Source organism: Aythya marila (genome assembly GCF_965140915.1).
Source record: "Aythya marila genome assembly, contig: HAP1_HAP1_SCAFFOLD_172, whole genome shotgun sequence".
Lineage (NCBI taxonomy): Eukaryota > Metazoa > Chordata > Aves > Anseriformes > Anatidae > Aythya > Aythya marila.
In genome coordinates this window covers 625776-644793 of record NW_028136938.1, presented here as the reverse complement: position 1 = coordinate 644793, position 19018 = coordinate 625776, and positions in this window count along the sequence as shown.

The window sequence follows — 19018 nt, the reverse complement described above, 5'->3', positions numbered from 1 at the left end:
CACAGTTCTCACCACTGTCCGGACATTTTCCTCTTCTGGAGCAGGAAAAATCATAGAATCAACGGGACGAAGAGAAGATCTTGAAGAACCTTCTGTTCAGAGCAACCAAAACATAAGGAAGCTTACCCAACATAAAAAACTATCACAAAGAACAAAAAACTTTAAATGATTTGTTACTGTCAAAAATACAGCAAGCAGAGCATGTAAAGAAGAGAGGTGACTAATTTGCCTCTGGTTGCCCTTTGGACTCCCATTTAGAATACCAGCTGGCTGAGAATCAGGTTGCTTTATGCCCCCAGCTAAAAATGGAAGTCTGTCCCTCAAGCAGCTCCCAGTCACCATCACCTGCCGTGAACAGGATAAGAAAGTAGGCAATATTAACTCACCACCGTGTCTCTTATTTTTTTCCTTCATCTTCTGCCATTTGATTTCCTCAAGTGTTTTTATTCCAAAATTCAGATTGCCCTCTGAAAACAGGAAACAGTTCATGAGACAGGCTTAGAGGCACTCACTGAGGACCACAGGTCCTCAGGCTTCTTAGCGCTCAGGAACTTTCTGAAGTATTTCGAATAAAGCCTGTCAACACTCCTCACAAGTGAAAGAGCCATAGAACCAATGGCATTTTGCCCCTCCTTTCATCCTTCAGGGTTCAAAATGTAGTTTTAATTTTAATCCATTTACACAATATTAGATCCCTCTATCGTTAGATATGGCTTATCAGCAGTGGTTGCAAGGCTGCACGTGCAGCCATTTAAACTCCATGCTGTGGCCCTGTTTTGTTCTCCAAAAGTAAAGAAAAGGAGTTCACCTTTCTGACCCAATGGGCACATGATGGTATTAATGGCAGAAATGAGATCATGGAAATAACCGACTCCATTCAGCACCCCTACATTTTGTTGTGTTTTTACACCACGCTGCTTTTGACTTAACTGTCAAGTTCTTCTGATTTATCCTACTAAGGTGCTGGCATACCTTGTTTAGTAGTAATAGAACTGCCTTTCCGAGTGGAAATCACCCGTAATCCATTTTTGCCTTCCGCAGCTGGATGCTGGACGGGAGTTTTAGTTTCTTCTCCTTCCTCAGAAAGTTGGTCTGAAGGGGAAAAATCGATTCAGTTATGCATAGACCAGGTTGGTCATGATTACGTAGCTCATGCAGTGACACTTCAGCCCATGGTTCATATAAAAAACTTTGTTGCTGTTTTGTTTTGTTTGTTTGTTTGTTTGTTTGTTTGTTTTTAAACAGCTACACTGACCTGATGAACTCCTAAGTAGAATACACTAGGACAAAACATCTAGGACTCTAGATTCTCTCTGCAGCTTTAACTACTACACAACACATTGCTCTTCAGACAGAAAAAAGAAATTTCCTTCCTAGTTTCACATAGAACTTTACACAAAAGACCAGCTAAAGCCAGGAGTGGTTCTAAGCTTTCCTCCAACGTTTCAGCTTCTGTCCACTGACTGCCAGACAAAGCCACCAGTGACCTGGCCAGACTGCCTGCCCTATCGCTAGTCAGACCTCAGGTCATCTGTGATTTATACACTCATTTACAGCACAAATTCCTTCAAGAACCAAAGATTTAACACATTCATTTACAGCACAAATTCCTTCAAGAAACAAAACATGCTCACCATCATCATCTTCATCATCATCTGCAGCATTGATTACAACTGGAGGGTGTGTAGGGCTTGGGACATTTTCAGAGTTTTCCACTTTCGTCACCCCCTTAGCTGTGGAGAGGGATTTGACTGGACAGAAAGTTTGTTTTGCTGCAGTGACATCTGAGCCACTTTCAGATCATCGTCCGCGCACTCAGGCGGACTTGGCAGTGTAGCTAGAGGAAGAGGAGGATCATCGCTAATATGGCAGTTTAAAACTTTGACCACAATGCAAAGAGATGGTAGCAAAGGCAGATAACCCGCACAGACAACGAATTCAGCATCTCCTTTTGCCCATCCCATCACTGCTTACACCGTGAACAATGATTTCCCTTCCAACAACAACACATCTCCCTACCACCCAGCAAAAGAGGAAACAACAGGAAGCAAACTGCAAGGCAAACATCACACAAAGCAAAGAGAAGCTGAGCACGAAAGCAGAAAACAAACACCAGCAGTACACTCGGTGCAGTACACCTATGACTGCAGACCTTTTCCTGCCCTCACAAATGAACAGTTACCTGACGCCCCCTACAGGATTGGCACCCACTAAGTAATACTCAAAATTAATTCTTCAGCGCTTAAAGAAAAAGGACCTAAACTCACTCTTGCTTGGTGGTAAGAATTGTCCATCGATGTAACGTCCCTTTGCATGATGAAAAGCACAGTTGGCTTTCTGACAGCCTCCCGGCTGGTTCTCCCAGTAGCAAGGAATCTCACTGCGCTTTTTCTGAAGACAGAAAGAAAGAAAAGCTCGTGATAACATGCACCTGAGGCTTGCAAAGAGATGCACAGCTCCAGATCGTGACAGCTGTCACAACACAGTGCTGAAACAGCATTCCAAAGGTCAGTTTCTCAGTTAAGTGTAGTATTTCTGGGCATATTCACAAAGTTTGCATAAGCTGTAACCACTATGCACATTTAGTTTGGTCATCACTCAGTTTGAGAAGACAGGCACTCTCAGACATCACTTGAGGGTGGCTTAAACTAATACACCTAGGATTATACTAGGATTATTCAGAGGGAAAAAGAACATCTGAAATTGCCTAGGTTAACCCTGTCTAGAACTACTTCTTGGAGACTTAGTTCTGCTGCACCTTTAACTTTCCCCACTTCCTACCCCAGGCAGCTACAACAGCGTTATCTGAAGGACTGTGGGTCAGAAGACACCTGATAGTTCATTATCAAGCCTGCTCCCATGAGGATAGAACAGCCTGTTTATTACCCCCCTGCTCCAGCACGTTTTAGCAGTCTATTTAACAGCTATTCTGCATCTCTTGAGAAAACTGTCAGCATCTAATAAAAAAAAATAAACAAATATCTTGCTAAGACATACCTAAGGCATTGATTTTATTTCCCTCTGCTTCCTCCCACCCCCTCTCTTGGTAACAGAAACCAGTATGATTTTGAAGCAAACAAATCTATCCTGCAAAAGCACAATCAGTACACCTACGGCACTGAAAAATGCTTTTGTGGATTTATTTTGAGAACACATTGTTAGGCACTCACGTCAATTTCCATGTGTCTGAATCGGCAGACATTCCTGAAACAACGACCCTCCTGCCACAGCTTGCAGACCGTCTCATTGCCCAGAGCAGCTTCGCAGTGGCGGTAGGCACATTTGTCTCCCTGGAACCAAAAGGAAACCAACAAGGAAAATAGAGTACAGCCTCAAAAATGGCCATGCTGCTGCCTAATGGTGCTACAACTGAATTCACAATCTATCTGGTTCTCAAGTTAACCAAAGACCAGTGTGCTTCCTCCTCCTAATCTACTCCTTCCTGAAAAAAAGGGGGAAAAAAAGCAAAGCAAAGGAAAGCCAGCCATACCTTGCTACAGGTAGAATAGAAATAGAAGTAGCAATCGTCTCCTTGTTTAGACATGCCGACGAGTTCTGCTAACAAGCTCGGGTTCTCTCCACAGGGACTTCCTCTGCTCTTGGAGAGAGCTGTCTTCACCCTTGCCTGGGCTGAAAGTCTTCTACTGGCTTGTGATCAGTGAAATCTTCTTTTTAAAAGTAACCCGAAAGAAAGTAACAAGTGAAAAATAATGAGGAACAAACATTTTTCCAGCTTTCTTCAGTTAATCAAATCAAGTTATCAGTCTCTCAAAGAGAGCAAAGCCTTGAAATCAGCTGTTACATGAACTAACTAAATATTAAAGTTCTGTAAAGCTGCCAGGAGCTTTGTCAGCAAGCGTTCTCTTCCACATCCTCAATAATATGACTTGGAGCACATCTGGAAGCCTGAAAACGGAGTCACTCCTTAAAAAACCACCTGATGATACATGCAAGTCAATAATCAACTATGGCTACAAATAACTTCTCTAGAACACAGTAAGGACGCATTAAACAGCACGTTCCAGGCCCTGTGGGTCTTCGATTTCACCTACCTGGACAACCTCAGCAAAGTTATCGATCTTCAAAGGCTTCCAGTTAACTGCTCCTGTAGGCCGAACCAAGACTGAATCCATGAATTAATAATAAAGGGGTAGGAAGAATTTTCCTCCTCACTTTGCCAAGGGAACCTCTCATCCACAATTCAAACAAAGGATGCGCTTTTAAACAGCTTATAACTAAGAGAGGAAGCAAGTCCATTTGAATGCTCTCTCAGACTGGATGCAGCCACGGTTAGTTAGCTCTTCAAAAAAATAAAAAACAAAAACCAAAACAAAACAAACAAAAAAAAAAAAAAAACAGCGCATTTAGAGATGAACTCGTGATTCAAAGTGGCTGCAAAAATGAGGCTCCATCTTCCACAGCCGGACAATTTAACTTTTTTTTTTTTTTTTTTTTTAATTTAAAATTCAGCATGTTCCAATCTCTGGTCTTCAAGATTTCTTCACCTATTAAGAAAACACAAAAACCTTTCCCCGTCTTTATTACCTGTACAGCAAAAAACATACCAGTGCATCTAAATCCACAAATGTGCATACGCATACACACATCTGTGTTTATACACACACGAGGAGGGAGTGAGAGAAAGTTAGCGAGAGCGACACTGAAAATCAGAATTTTTGCCTTTTCGACACAGAGAGCGCGTAAAAATTCTCTCATTTTGAGGGAACTAGAAAAAAATGGAGGCTCTGCAAAAGATCTTGATGAGTATGCCTTCGAGGCCGATGCTTTGTAACATGAGGGATCTGGGGGCCAGCACACAAATATGCATACGGATGTACATGCATACAGGATAAACATATCTATACACACAAGCGTGCACAGTATATGTTGTATGATCTCCATATCGAGAACAACTCGTAGCCCTGATCAGACATGTAGAGTTGCAATCAATTAACAGCAGCAAGACAGCAGATCAAGGGTACAGCAAGCTTTGAGAGGCAGGGGAATGCTCACTTTGCCAGTGGCACGGCTGCATGATACCAAGGATTTTGAATTACTTTGATTTTTTGGAAGCAATTTGGTTTTTCTTTCTGCGCTGTAGCTGTGGTGGTTTTACCGTGCTGGGCAGCTAAACCCCACAACCGCTCTCTCACTCCCCCTCCTTTAGATGAGGAGGGGGAGAAGTAAAGCAAAGAACAACTCACGGGTTGAGATAAGGATAATTTAATTAAAGGGAAAAAATTATAATAATTAAATAAAGACTACCATGAACTAAACAATTTAACTAAGGGGAAATAAAAAGGGAAAGGGGAAAAGGGAGGGGAAAAGGAAAAATAAAAAGAAGGGAGGAAAACAAACAAACAAAATAAATGAAGGCTATATGGAAGTGCAGAGGAAAGAAATTACTCTCTACTTCCCACAAATGAGCCATGATTGACCACGTCCTTGAAGCAAGGCCTCAACGCACGCAGCCGGTGTTCGAGAGGAGGACCGACGTTTTCCCAACGAGAGCCCACCCCTCCCCTCTTCTTCCTGTTTCCACCTTTTATTGCTGAGTGGGACATCACATGGTATGGAATATCCCTTTGATTGGTTTAGGTCAGCTGCCCTAGTGATGTTTCTCTCCTCACCTTTTTGCCCACCCCCTAGGAGGGTTAGAGAAAGGCCCAATGCTGTGCCACTGCTGCTCAGCAGTAGACACAACACTGGGGTGATAACACTGCTGTTCCAGCTACAAGTACAGAGTACGGCACTGTATGGGCTGCTGCAGGGAAAGTAAACATTCCAGCCAGACCCAGTACAGTAGCAAATACCACAGGTTTGCCATCACGTGCTGTTCCCTAATCCATATATCCATCATCAGCCATTGCTGCAGGATCATGAAAGGTTAGAGAAGACGACTTAGGTCCAATTTAACAGCCAATGAGTTTTCGATGAGCAGAGCTGCAACAGATTTTATTTCGCCACAAGCATTTTTTTTTCTTTTTTTCTGATATGAAGTCAGAAATTTTGATTTTTTTTTTTTTTTAAAGACACTAAATGTCACAAAACCTGCAACCAGACCAGATAAAGTTCAATTCAGAGTGATTCTGAATCCTTTCATTAAAACGCTGCACATTTCTGTGCAAGTTATTTCTGACTCTTCTGGACAAAAGTGGATGAAATAGTTCTTACAAATTAATAATAAAAGGTTGGAAGCTTTTACTCACACAAACACTAGTGAATTTTCCAGGAAATATTGTTTTGGCAGGGAATTTTCCCAAATCTAAAATAAAGAGAGGAAAAGTTGGGTTCTCATATTAGTTACTGCTTTTGACTGCTGGACAAAGGGAATAAAAACAGTAGTTAAGTGCAAGGTTTCCTTCTCTTCTTTAGTATGGATAGGAATCGTCACTTCGGACCTTTAGCACCTTCAGAAACACACCCAGTGCCATGCAGGTTCCTCTGCAGCTACTTCTAACAATTACTGGTGCTCCTTAGCATGGAAGTTTGACTCAAAACACTCTCCAGATTTAGCTCTTTTGACTGCCCAAGGAGCTCATCATTTTGCTTGTTGCCTTCCATTTTCCTGAACACACCGGGAACGCTGTTCAGAATCTGAATGGATCTGGTCTAAGGAATGGGAAGAAAGCAAAACCAACGATACCTTGCAGTATTCCAAATTCCAAAAAAGCAGTCTCATTTTAAAAAGGACCTCAAAAGCTTTTTTTTTTTTTAAACTGACATCTGCCAACATAGCAATCCAAGCGCTAAACCAACTGAAGTTGCCCCTGAAAGCCTGAATAAAAATGAGTAACTCTGGTGCACTCAGCAGGTCTGTAATAGAAGTTGGTAAGGGTTTTAGATTTCTTTTTTTTTGCTCCAGGGTGCTGGTAAAATTTTTGCATTAAGAGATTTTGAACCTTTTGTACCAAAGAATTAGAGATGCGCTACAGTGCCAGTAGCTGGGGGTCTGGAAATACACACCAACAAGTGTCATAAGCTTTGCCTTTGCTGAAGGAAGATGAATAGTACAAAGAAAATCTGTCTAGTTTGTTTTACAGGCTTGTCTTTCTCAGTACGGAACAAACTGACCTCCCTGGTCTAACTTTGCAGTGCCTATTCTGCCTTTGTCCTGCAGAGAAGAGCAAGAAAGGAACAAATCTATTTTTGCACCCCAAAAACGCATTAGAGGAGGATTATCACACCCACCTAAGGGTACTTCCTTGTTTGTTTATAAAGCACAAAGCATTTCTCTTGGACAGTCTCTGTTGCTGGCCTCTTTTGTGCCTTCCATTTATAATAAAGATATTAAGATGCTTACCCCTTGCTTGTTTTTTTTTTTATTTGTTTGTTTGTTTGTTTTTGTTTTTTTTAAAGAACAGTGGAAGTGGAGAGTCGGATGACAAGCAAGAACAAACACTAGAAACTCCTTGTTCTGCCCCTGCTTTTTAATCACCCAGCATCACCCCGGCTGCAAAACAGCCTCTGCTGATTTACCTGCTTGTTAAAGCACCCCACAGGCTGCAAGTGCGCTGTGCTAGGTGTCAAGTTATATTTAACGGTGCACACGTAACCATTCATCTTCCCACAGTCGAAGCACAGAACAGCCTCTTGCTAACACAACTCATCCCTGCTGCTGCAAGAAACCTCATGGCCTGCAGGAAAACCTCAAGCTAAGAGTTCCAAAGCAAAAGCAGAAAACGCATCATTTGTACTCTTTCTATTTGAGGGAATTCTAGCTGCTAAATGCTGCCTACATCTGAGGGCACGTTCTGAGGCTGCCGGGAAGGACACTCAACACCCACTGACAGCAGGAGTGCAAAGATGCCAGCCAAGAAGGCAAAGGTTAGAGCTGAACGCTGCCTCAGCTTCCTCCAGCAGCCAGCTGGGGGTCACCTTTCACCACGCTCTCTGAGACTCGGAGCCCCGAGTTACCGCAGCCGCCACGTACAGCTGCTCCTTGCTGGCCCAAACTATTTGAAGAGTCTTCAGACTTCAGGGACCTGTTTTACGACAGCCTCAAGATCAAATTCATCTGTTCCTGAAGGCGCTGATCGTCCTGCTGTTTCTGTAGCTGTCAAAGAACAATCCTGAACTGAGGCACTCGTCTGATCAAACAGTGCTTCGGCACAGATTTGTCTTTAGCTTGACACATCAAGGTGAAGAGGAATCGATTCTTGCAAGCAACCTCTCAAGCAGGGATCTAATAAGGTGACCAAAACGACAGATCTGTTGTGCAGATCTGAGCACGTCACTCTGCAGGGAATCACTTTCAAGCCTAAGATGTTTCACCCATCTCCCTGCCCCAGAGCGACACAAGGAAAGCTCTTAAGCAATTGCTAGCCTCTCCTCAGTGCTCACGAGTCCCAAATCACTAATTTTACAATATATAAACCATGGCAGCTGGCACCTAGTTGGCACACGGTGACACTGCACACGTGGGCAGTGCTGTCAGGAGCTGGAAAGTCAGGGGTGAGGGGGTTAAGGGAAAACCACACATCAGTTTAGCAACTTGGCTCCCGTAGGATACTTCCTACGGCAGGAGTTTTAGCAAAGTCCCTCCCTCAGAGGGACCTGCTGGCTAATTAAAACAGGACTTCTGCTGGAGCAGTCAGAAGGCAGCAGGGTATCAGGAGATATCCAGTGGGCATCACCGTCAGCCTGTGGCAGTTTGGGGTCCAGGTATCAGTGGTTATGCGTGGTTTTCTCTGCTTCACTTTCTCCAAAGCTGTGAAAAAATAGTTCTTTTACAGCACTGTACAGTCACACGTTACGGATGGAACCAGCTGCATCAACTTCCAGTACGACGGTGTTGGAAAAAGGTGCCTTTGGTGGTCAGGAGCACAACAGCTCTGGTGAGGTGTTATTTAAGTGTGTTCTTACATCTGAGTTTCCTCATAGCAGTATGTAGCTGAGGGGGTCCAGGTTTCCCAGGTAAGATTGATGTTTTTTCTCCTACCAAGCACCAGCTCAGTATACAAAGCTCTGTTAATAACACCCAAGCGTGTAGATGTTAAACTGAAACTGCTTTTAAACCTATTTGTTGTTACGAAAATAGCTTAATACACCATCTTCACAGGGTAAAAATTCACACGGAAGGACAAAAAAACCCAGAAGCGCTTCCTGAGCTTCAGTTTACCAACAGCACCATCGGATTTAGATCCTGGCCTGGCAGCCAGGATGCAGGGTCTGTAAGCATTGCTGCGATGTGCAAGTGCCAAGGCAGGTTTCTGGCCTGCCCTGAATAAAATACCTTTTTTTTTTAATACAAACAGCGTGCCAGGTACGCTGTAATGCCAATGTGCCAGCTCAATAGAGGATGTCAAACAACAGAGGCGTTTATCCTAATTTCTGGCATGAAAACACTTTTAACAGCATTCTTTTCATGAAGAAAACCCTCTCTATCTTCTCCAATGCTCCAGGATCTGCTGCAGCTGCAGCAGCCGCGCTGGTACAACCCACATCTTTGCCAAATCTTTTCAATAATTGTGCTTTACCTCGGCAATGTTGAGGTCACTCCTCTTCCTCCTCCAGCTGAGCAAGCAGCTCGCTGGCTCTGCCACACCGCAGGTGCGGAAGCGAAAGCTGGGAACACAGGAGTCAAACTCTCAGTGCTCACAAAGCCACCAGGGCAGAGGGCTGACACAGAGGCACCCCGGATCCGCTCTCCCTCCCCACTGCGAGGCTCGCAGCAGCCCCAACCCGAAGCACACACAATGCTTCGCATGGTGATGTCACCGCTGATTCTGAGTCCCCACGTGAGGATCTGCTTCACCACTCTCAACGTTGGTGTTGGTTTTTGATTTTTGTTTTTTTTTTAAACATTCTCAGCTTATGGGAAACCATCAGGTAAACCACAGATCGCTAGGGAAGAAGGCCCACACGAGGGAAGTCCGTGCTTTTCTTCCAGGCAGTGGCACGTGCTTTAACACGCCGCGTTCGACAAAGCAGCTCTCCCCGTTTTGCTCAGTGGCAACAGGCACGACTGCAACGCACACAGGTGTAGGCAGCACCTGCAGGTCCCAAACCCTTAACCCGTTTTTAGAGAGCACCAATTTTTTAAGTAGTGCTTTTCCCTTAATCCATGACCCCTTCTTTCCTTTATTTCTATCGGGTGGCTCTCCTCCATTTTCCTCCTCAGTGTCTGAGCAGACACTGGGAATCGTTTCCGGAGGAAGGGCACGGCTGAAGCTCCTCCATCTACTCTCCGAGAAAAGAGAGTATGTTAAAGAATACATCTTTCCTTTCTTTTCCCTTTTTTAAATACAATTTCTGAAATCAACGCTGCGGCCTGGCAGCAAATACCTACGGGACTAAAGGTGATTCCTCATCCTCACTGTAACGTTGTAGTTAACCTCCCAACGAACCCATCTCCCCAGGAAGCGGCCATTTGAGATGGGAAGGGGCAGAGCAAGAGGAAGCTCTCCTTAGCCTAGCTCTTCCCCCAACATCACCTCGCCACCCAGCACCAAATTCAATTCACCTGCTCCGCCCGATCACTCGAACGGGCGTCCGACGCTGGCACACGCCGCAGCGGTGGTTCTGACGTGCCTTAAATCACCTCTCCGCAGAATATCTCGGGTCTGTACGCTCAAATAACGCAGTATTTGAGAAATAACGCCCAGAGCTCACACTCTGAGTGCAGCCCAACAGCACCGAAGCACCGGTAGGCTAAACATTCCAAACCTGGCAACAAGGCTGACCCAAGCAACAGCACGGAACCCTTCTGCACCTTCAGCGTGGACATCAGCGTAAGGAAACACAGACCTCCTCGATCCAAATTTTAAGCGAGAAACGCAAAAGGTCACCCAACCGGCTTGTTTTCAGCAAGCTAAAGGAGAAATTAAGGCGACAACCGGGTGCATCCAGAGTTAGTCAGATCCTGAAGGCAGTTCCTTGGGGGAACGGAGGAGCAACGCGCCAGATGAGGGCTGCCTTACAGCGCACCCCTTAGAGGCACTGCTACGGAAGGAAGGCAGAAGGTTGGAACTCGAAAGAACTCGCAAGGCGCCCGTTAAGGGGGAAATCTTTCATTTTTTTCTCAGCAGAACCTCCCCTCTCCCTCCCCCCCCGCCCCCCCCCATGAAGGCAGACCGGGGACTCTTTGCTTCCTTAGGGAGAGGGCAGGGACGGGGCAGGGTGGTGGGACAGATGGCCAGAGGTTCGGATGGACGGACAGACAGCCGGACAGAGGGCCCAGCAAGGCCTGACGAAGGGCTCAGGAGCGGGAGGGAAGGGCAGGGCGAGGGGAAGGGTGGCCCCGGGCCTGACAGGAGACCTTGGGCCTAACCCCGGGCAGCAGCTCCGCGTCTCACAGGGCCCAGAAGGGGCTGATACAGGGGGAGGGAACACCCCAGCCCCCAGCCCTGCCTCCAGGCCCTGCGCCCTTCACCCCCCCCCCTCCCCTAAGGGCACCCCGACCCACAGGGCCCGCGACACGGCCTGCTCCCCCTCAGGGCAGCAAAGGGGAGCCCGGCCGGGCAGGAGGCCTTTCCCCTGCCCCCCGCTGGTCTATGAAGGGCTCTAGTTACCGGCGAGCAGGGATTTTTACTGATACTGGCCGGACAACAAAGACTACTTATTAGAGAAGTACAATTCTTTTTTTCCTTGTGATAACTTTTCTTGACCAAAAAACACGATTGTGAATGAGGGAAAATGAAAGATGTAACATGGGGACGTGCGGATACTCACGATGATGCAGCCTTCTATCCGCATGTTCGCTGCGCTGCTGGGATAGCAGCTGCGGGAGCCTGGCAGCAGAGGGCAGTGAAGCCAAGCAGCTGGGATCCTTCTCTGGGGAAGGGGGCACTGAGAAAGCGCTTGCAAACAGGGCACAAGCCCTCAGCCTCTGGAGGCGGCGCCTGTCAAGCGTGAAGGAAAGGGATCCCTTCTGGGAAGATGCTGTGGGCTTGCTGAGGCTCGAAGAACAGACGGTGCTGGCTGCTACCAGCGTGCTGCAGCAGCGGCAAGACAGAGCCGTGGTGGTTTTCCTCAGCTGGGCAGCTGAGCTCCAGCACAAGCGCTCTCTCCCTGCCCCTCCTCCAACGCCAAGGGGAGAAAAGAGGCTGGCAAGGGCTCAAGGGCTGCCAGAAGGACAGGGAGATCACTCCACAAGGAGCGTCACGGGCAAAGCAGGCTCAGCACAGCCTGTTCCAGTCCAGCCCGGGGCCTGCTCCTGCGGGGGCTCTCCACAGGCCGCGGCCTCCTCCAGGCCACAGCCACCTGCTCCACCGGGGGCTCCTCCACCCGCAGGGGGGCTGCAGCGTGGAGATCTGCTCCACGGGGGACCCATGGGCTGCAGGGGGACAGCCTGCTCCACCAGGGGCACAGCCTGCTCCACCAGGGGCCTCTCCCTGCACAGGCCGCAGGGGAACTGCTGCTGTGAGCCTGGAGCACCTCCTGCCTCCTGCTGCACGGACCTTGGGGGCTGCACAGAGCTTTCTCACTCCTCCCTGAGCCAGACGCTGCTGGGCAGCAGCTTTTGTTCCCTTTCTTAGATGCAAGATCTTCTTAAATTCAGTCCAGCCAAGTAGGAAAAGTAAATGTGGACAGCTGTATCTTGGCAAAGAAGATAGTAGGGAGCAAGGAGGTTCAGCAGTCAAGATGGAAGGTGATGCCATGAGGCTTACAGGCTAGTAATGTTCTAGTGAAACCCTGCCTTCCTAAAGAAACCTGCCTGACTACTTGATGTGAATAACAGACTCTGTTCAGCTCTTTCCTAACATAGAAACGGTGCTGACTGCTTCTTCAGAGTAACAGAAGTTCGTGATACTACTGAAATAGTTGTGGTTCAGATGTAGATCTGATTTCTCCTAAGCACACTGAATTCACAACTGTTGATCCTCCAGAGGAGGCTTTGCAATTGAACACCTGGAGAATAGGTAAATTTCCCGCTGTTGTTCTCCTCTCCTCTTGTTTTGTTTTGTTTTGTTTTGTTTTGTTCCTAGTAGCATAGGCTTAAGACTCTGAAGAAACAGGCTGCTTTTTTTCATTTCCAGCACTGGCTGTTCCTCCTGAGCCCCGCCTTCTATTTTTGCAGTCATAGGATATGTGAATGTAAATTCGTGGAGAGAGGTAGAAAACTCTTTCAACTGGTGTTTTTTCGGCTATGTGGGGAGAACAAATAGAGTGGCTTTGAATATTCTGGCTCTTATTCAGAGCAGCATGTGGAGGGAGACAGATGCGTTTGCTTTTTTAGTGCAATGGCTTCAGAAGCAAGAGGGGAAAAAGCACTTTCTCTGGGAGCTGAAGAAGGTGTCCTAATCACAGGAGAGGTTTCTAAATGGCATATCTTTGCGAGGGTTCCTGTAGTCCGGAGGTTTTTGTTTGTTTGTTTGACGTTGGAAGGTTTTACTCTTAATATTCACGTCCTTCAGCAGAAGTGAGAAATGTGATTTTATTTTGTGCAGTGTCGTGGACCCTCCGAAATCTCCTGGGAACGATGAATACCTCGCCCAGTACCAATGTGATGATGGTGGAGACAAGGAGAAACCAAGAAGATCAAAAGAACGTGGCCTCATTTCAAAAGAAACCGTTTTGTATGGCAAAGAGTCTTGTGAGCCTGGTGAGAAATTGCGGCATACTTCCTCTCTCGAGTCTGACACTGAATGTAGCTCTAAAAACCTTTCCTCCTCAGCTGTTACAGAGAGATGCCAAGATACAAAGGACAAGACTAAAACCACTGAGAAAGAGCATTACCAAAGCAAGACTAACATGCTCCTAGTGAAGAGAAGGAGAGTCAAAAAGCAGGTCCTTCCAGCAAGAGAAGGATAAAGTTGAATACAAAGAATACAAACTTGAGCTCCTGATTGGCTTCATGCTGAACTCTGTGCTGTTCTTGTCCTAATCTTGGTCTCTCCATAGATAATATGGTTTAAATCCAAATAGAATCGTGCGATGAGGAAGATCTCACTGCAACAAATTCAACATCTAAAATCAAAGTTGACATTTTCCGTGATTTTCTTCCTGAGCAGAAGTGTGCGGTACTCCTTTTATATTAACGTAGAGATTATTTCAAACAGTCTTGAAGTGCTTGATGACTTAACAGTCTGCAGATTTATTATCAAATCAAAAAAACCCCAACTTGGTAGACTATTTTTTTCTCAGTTTTGAATGACCACTAGGAAGAAGGTTATTCCGGCATCAAGAAAGTCATGTGGAATGTAACAAAATTTACTGAACCAGTAAGTAAAACTTATATTTTTCTATTTGTTCCATTGTTTCAACTCTTCTGACCCTTCTGGACGGCATAGATAACAGAGGGGACATCGTGGTAATCGGAGCTACTAACAGACTGGATTCTATAGATCCTGCTTTACGAAGACCAGGACGCTTTGGCAGACACTTCCTCTTCAACTTGCCAAATTAAGAGGTGAGAACTTAAATTCAACGTTAGTGCTACCATGGCAAAGTCCAACTTTATAGGAAAAAAAAAATAATTGACAACTTGAACAAAAGAGTGATACGTGGAGACACTGCGTTGTTCCATGGAGGGCAAATCTGGTACTGGATATATATGGTCAGGATGATACCACCAAGTAGTTAGTTCTATAATCAAACCTTTCATTCCCAAAGTTGTACCTGTTTGCTTAATTATTTAGTCCACTTGGGTGTTTTCATCATGAAGTTGTGTTTTTGGTCTCAATCCTTCCCTTATGAATGAATAGGGGACGTGTTTGCATTTGATTGTGCCCCTGCTCGGTGGTAGTAGTTTGAGTCATAATTCTTTTCTTCTTTATAGTAATTGTAGCAATTGGAAGCATTGTGCCAGAAGTGCTTTCTGTGAATTTACTGACTGGAAAGCAAATGTGATGAAGTAATGAGACTGTCCCAATGAAAGCTTGCTAAGTTTTAGAGAAGTTTTTTGGACAGCAAAGAAATGTTTCTGGATAAATTTTTCATTACAGTATTTTCCTCTGGGTCCTTAGGTCTCGTAGTTTGGAAACTTGTTATTGAAGCTATAAATGCCTTTTCTTTCACTGTAGGTTCCTAGAAAAAGTTCAGTATAACAAATAAGAACTATTCAATTTCCTGGTTGACAATGCAGAGTGTATATTAAATAACTGTAAAATACTTGAAAGTTGAGCAAGTAAGAAAAGCGTATTAGTAGATGAGGGGTTTTGAGGGAGGACTGTTTTGTTTTTTGTTGTTTGTTTGTTTGCCTTTTGGTTTGTTTGTTTCTTGTTGGTATTTTTAAGGAAAACTTGGGACAAGCTAAAATGCAATGATTTTGCTTCCAGGCTAGAAAAGAAATTGTCAAGATTCATACTCGTGACTGGACCCCTCAGCCACCGGACATGTTGCTTGATGAACTAGCTGAGAAATGCATTGGTAAGACTGAAACAGAAACGGATTCTTGCTTGTGACCAAGTTGTAAAGAACCTTAGCTTGTACCAGGCAGTACCCATGCTCTTGTGCCTTGTTGCACAACTAGTCAACGAGGCAGCTGGCACGCCTTCATAGCAATCTGTGTGAGATCCTTTCATCTATTTACTCTTTGTTGTCGTTCCTCTTGTTGTCTGAGAACATTAAATGGTTCTGGGGCATCTTCCTCAAGAGTATAGTTTTTGATGAGGAGTCTGCTTCAGCTGCATAAGTGCAGGATATCAGGCAGTGAGCAACATGAAACATCCTTGCAGAGCGGTAGCACGTAGAATTCCCTGTTATGCTGTTTGGTTTTGGCATTACAAATTCTTTAAATGTTGCATGTTTTAAACCTGGGCCTTGACTGATGTAACGTTTGATTTTTGTTTGTTAGGAGACTGTGGTGCAGATATCAAATCCCTCTGTACTGAAGCTGCGCTGTGCTCTCTACGCCGATGCTATCCTCAGATTTATGCAAGTAGGGAGAAGTTGCTACTAGACGTTAATTCTATTAAAATAAAAGCAAAGGACTTTTTCATGGCTATGAAGAAGGTTGTTCCAGCTTCAAACAGGATCAAGGCTTCACCCGTACAAGCACTCTCACCCATTTTCAAGCCACTTTTTCAAAGATCAGTAGAGAATATTTTACAAGTTGTGCAGAAGATCTTCCCGCATGCACAGCTTGCACTAAAGGAGGACCGACAGCAAGGTATAACCACAGCATCCACTTCTTTATAATTTTGCTAAAGCAAAAACTTGTGGTTTGTGCAATCAACTTATAGCTTTCAGACATAATGGTGGTAGAATTTTATTATTTGCATGTGCATGTCTTTTTTTTTGGGCAAGTCTGGAATACAACACATAGGTTTTATTGTGGATTCAAAACTGAAATGCCAAATGGAAGCTCTGAATGACTCAATACACAGTAAAGGACGATGCGTTCTTTACTGAAGCATGCTGCTTCTGAGGGCAGCTAAGATAATTAGCGTTTGTAGAGGTTGACTTGAGGTTTGAAGTATAAGGCACCTATTTTTCTTTAAAAAATCAAAACTCAGACCTTTGGAGGGGAAGCATTTCTAGGTCAATGTTTCTAATTCCTTTCTGAAGAATGTCAGGACCAGGATACAAGTATAACTGGTCTAAGCTGAATATTGTTTTAGCTATCATCATTTTTAACCAGTCTCCTAATTTAAATGTTTGTGGATCGTACTATACACGTGAGATCAATTAGCATTGATATTTACTAGATGAATGGAATTCTGTGGCCATCACATCCTTTATCCCCATGCTTTCATTGTGGGAACCTCCTCCAGAAAGAAATGGTCTTGTTTGTTTCTTTTTTAGCTATTAAGCAACTGCAGAAAGTGTTTGTAATCTCCTTTATTCTAAGGGGGAGAAAAAAATCACCAAGAGTAGCATACCTTACACGTACACATCAGTGGGACTTAGTACAGCTTTGTAGGGCCTTGTGCCATCTCCTTAGATCTGTGGTGGGCTGAACTCTAGGAAGTAGATTTCAGTGTGTGCTCTCAAATGAAGAAAGGGTTTTGGCACTGATTTAGAAGCTGTATTAATGGAAGAGAAAGAGACAAAGGCTATTCAGGAAAGTTAACAAACCTCTTTTGCCTTTCAGAGCATTTCAATCCTATTTTACAAGATGATATGTTTGACAGTGACGATGATGCATGCTTGGTTTCTGGAGATGAATTAAAAAATGGAATGCCTAACGGACCAGAGAAAAAATGCCTCTGTTTCAGCCGGTAAAGAAAGATAGATCCCTGTTATGTTTAAATTCTCAGGTCTGCTGAGTCTTTGTAAACAGTTCCAGCTGTTAAAAGTGCGAGGGGTGGTAGACGAAGGGGCAACATCAAGTTTGTGTGTTGAAGGGGTGCTTGGTATTCACAAGAAGAAAGGGTGGAGGGACTAAAGTTGTAATGAAGTTGCTCTGAATGACCAAATTGAAAAGCCCAGGCTTCTCTTCGTAAGCCAAAGTGATCCGTAGACTACCAGAACACGTTGACTTAATCCATGGCATTCTTTGAAAGACTCAAGACCACATAAATGTGCAGTCTGTCCTTTTAGCTAAAAATACCCCAACTTTATGGGTTTGTGTTGCCACCTTTTGCCCTTCTGTTTTCCAGGATTGTTAAACCAGTAGTGAATTATGTAGCAGAAAGAAAACTGAGAAATGGCTTGTTAAAACACCTTGAGAAAAAATTGAATGGTGTCTTTATTTGTTAAGCCACCAAGTTGTGTTAATCTTGTGATATTTTAGTATGGAAGTCATGCAAGCCCACAGTTGGAAAGTTAGATCATGTTGTCACAGCTGGATCAGTTATTTTTCTCCGTTTCTATTGCTGTGCTGTCCAGAAGATTTTCTGTGCTTTAGAGCAAGGCTAAGTCTCTAGCATCTTTGATTTAAGCCAGCAAAGGTACAGCCTGATTGTAGTGGGGAAACAAATGCTCCTCACCAATTTAATTTTAAATAAAAATAAATTTAAAATAAAGTAAATAATAAATATATAATAAATAATAAATTTATAATAAAGTAAAGCAAGATTGCAGGGATATTAATTTGCAGTCTTGGTTTAGTAAAGAATAGGAAACACAAGGGAAGAAGATGAAACAATTGGAATGAGTGAATAACTTAACTGGAAATCTTACATGTATTTAATGTAGCGCTGCCATTTGGATTATTTGGGGAGGGAAAAGAAAGTCTATAGGAAAATTACTTGGAACATCTGTGTGTCTATTCAGCACCTCATTTATAAGCTTGTTTTCTTAACTCTTGTTCTAGGAGTGCTTTCTGCGAACCAACATCATGCCAGCCCCGTCTGCTAATAGTAGGAAAAGAAGGGTACGGCCAGGTTTCTTAGGTGGCACCCGTGGTGTTGCACGCTTTGGAGAAGTTTCCCGTTCACACCCTGGACCTTTCTGTTCTGCTTACAAACGTTGCATCGCCAGAAGAAATCTGCGGACAGGTACCTTTTTTTCTTTTTCTTCTCATCGGATTCACTGACTGTATGTAAAGGATCAATCGAGTTGCAAGTAAGGTGAGCAAAATTCATTGGTAATGGAGGTGGCCTTGTTTTAATGTGCTGGGATGTTTGCTTCTGTCTGAAAATCCCCTTTTCTTTTAGACAGCACCACAAACAATCTGGATGTTGTACATGTCGACATTTTCCATACCCAATTTTACAGTGAGGCTGTTGCTAGCAGCTCAGGAAGCTGGGCGGTGTTGCTAATGAACATCTCTTTGTGGAAAGAAATGCTGCTCATGTCACTGGGATCCAGAAAGTAGTTCTCATTGCCTCCTAAGACTGTGTGCTCCCAGTAGATGGCTCTGTATCAGACTGCATGTCGGCTACTTTTTGTAGGCTTCTTCTAAATTATATTAGTAAGGCAACCAAGGTTTGGGGCTTCTGTTTATTTTGTTTTCGCACGGACATACACAACTTGTGCTGTTGCAGTATGTGCAATAAAAGCATTAACATTCAGAAAACACTTCATTTGCACGGTGATGTGGTTTTAACTAGAAAAAATGAACAGATTTGGTGTTTTTACTTTTAGGCAGGAAATCCATTTTCTTGTTTGGCATCACTACCTTAAAATATTTTTACCTTTAGTGGAAACGTTTGAGAGCCATACAAGTAAGGACAGACATGTTACACGA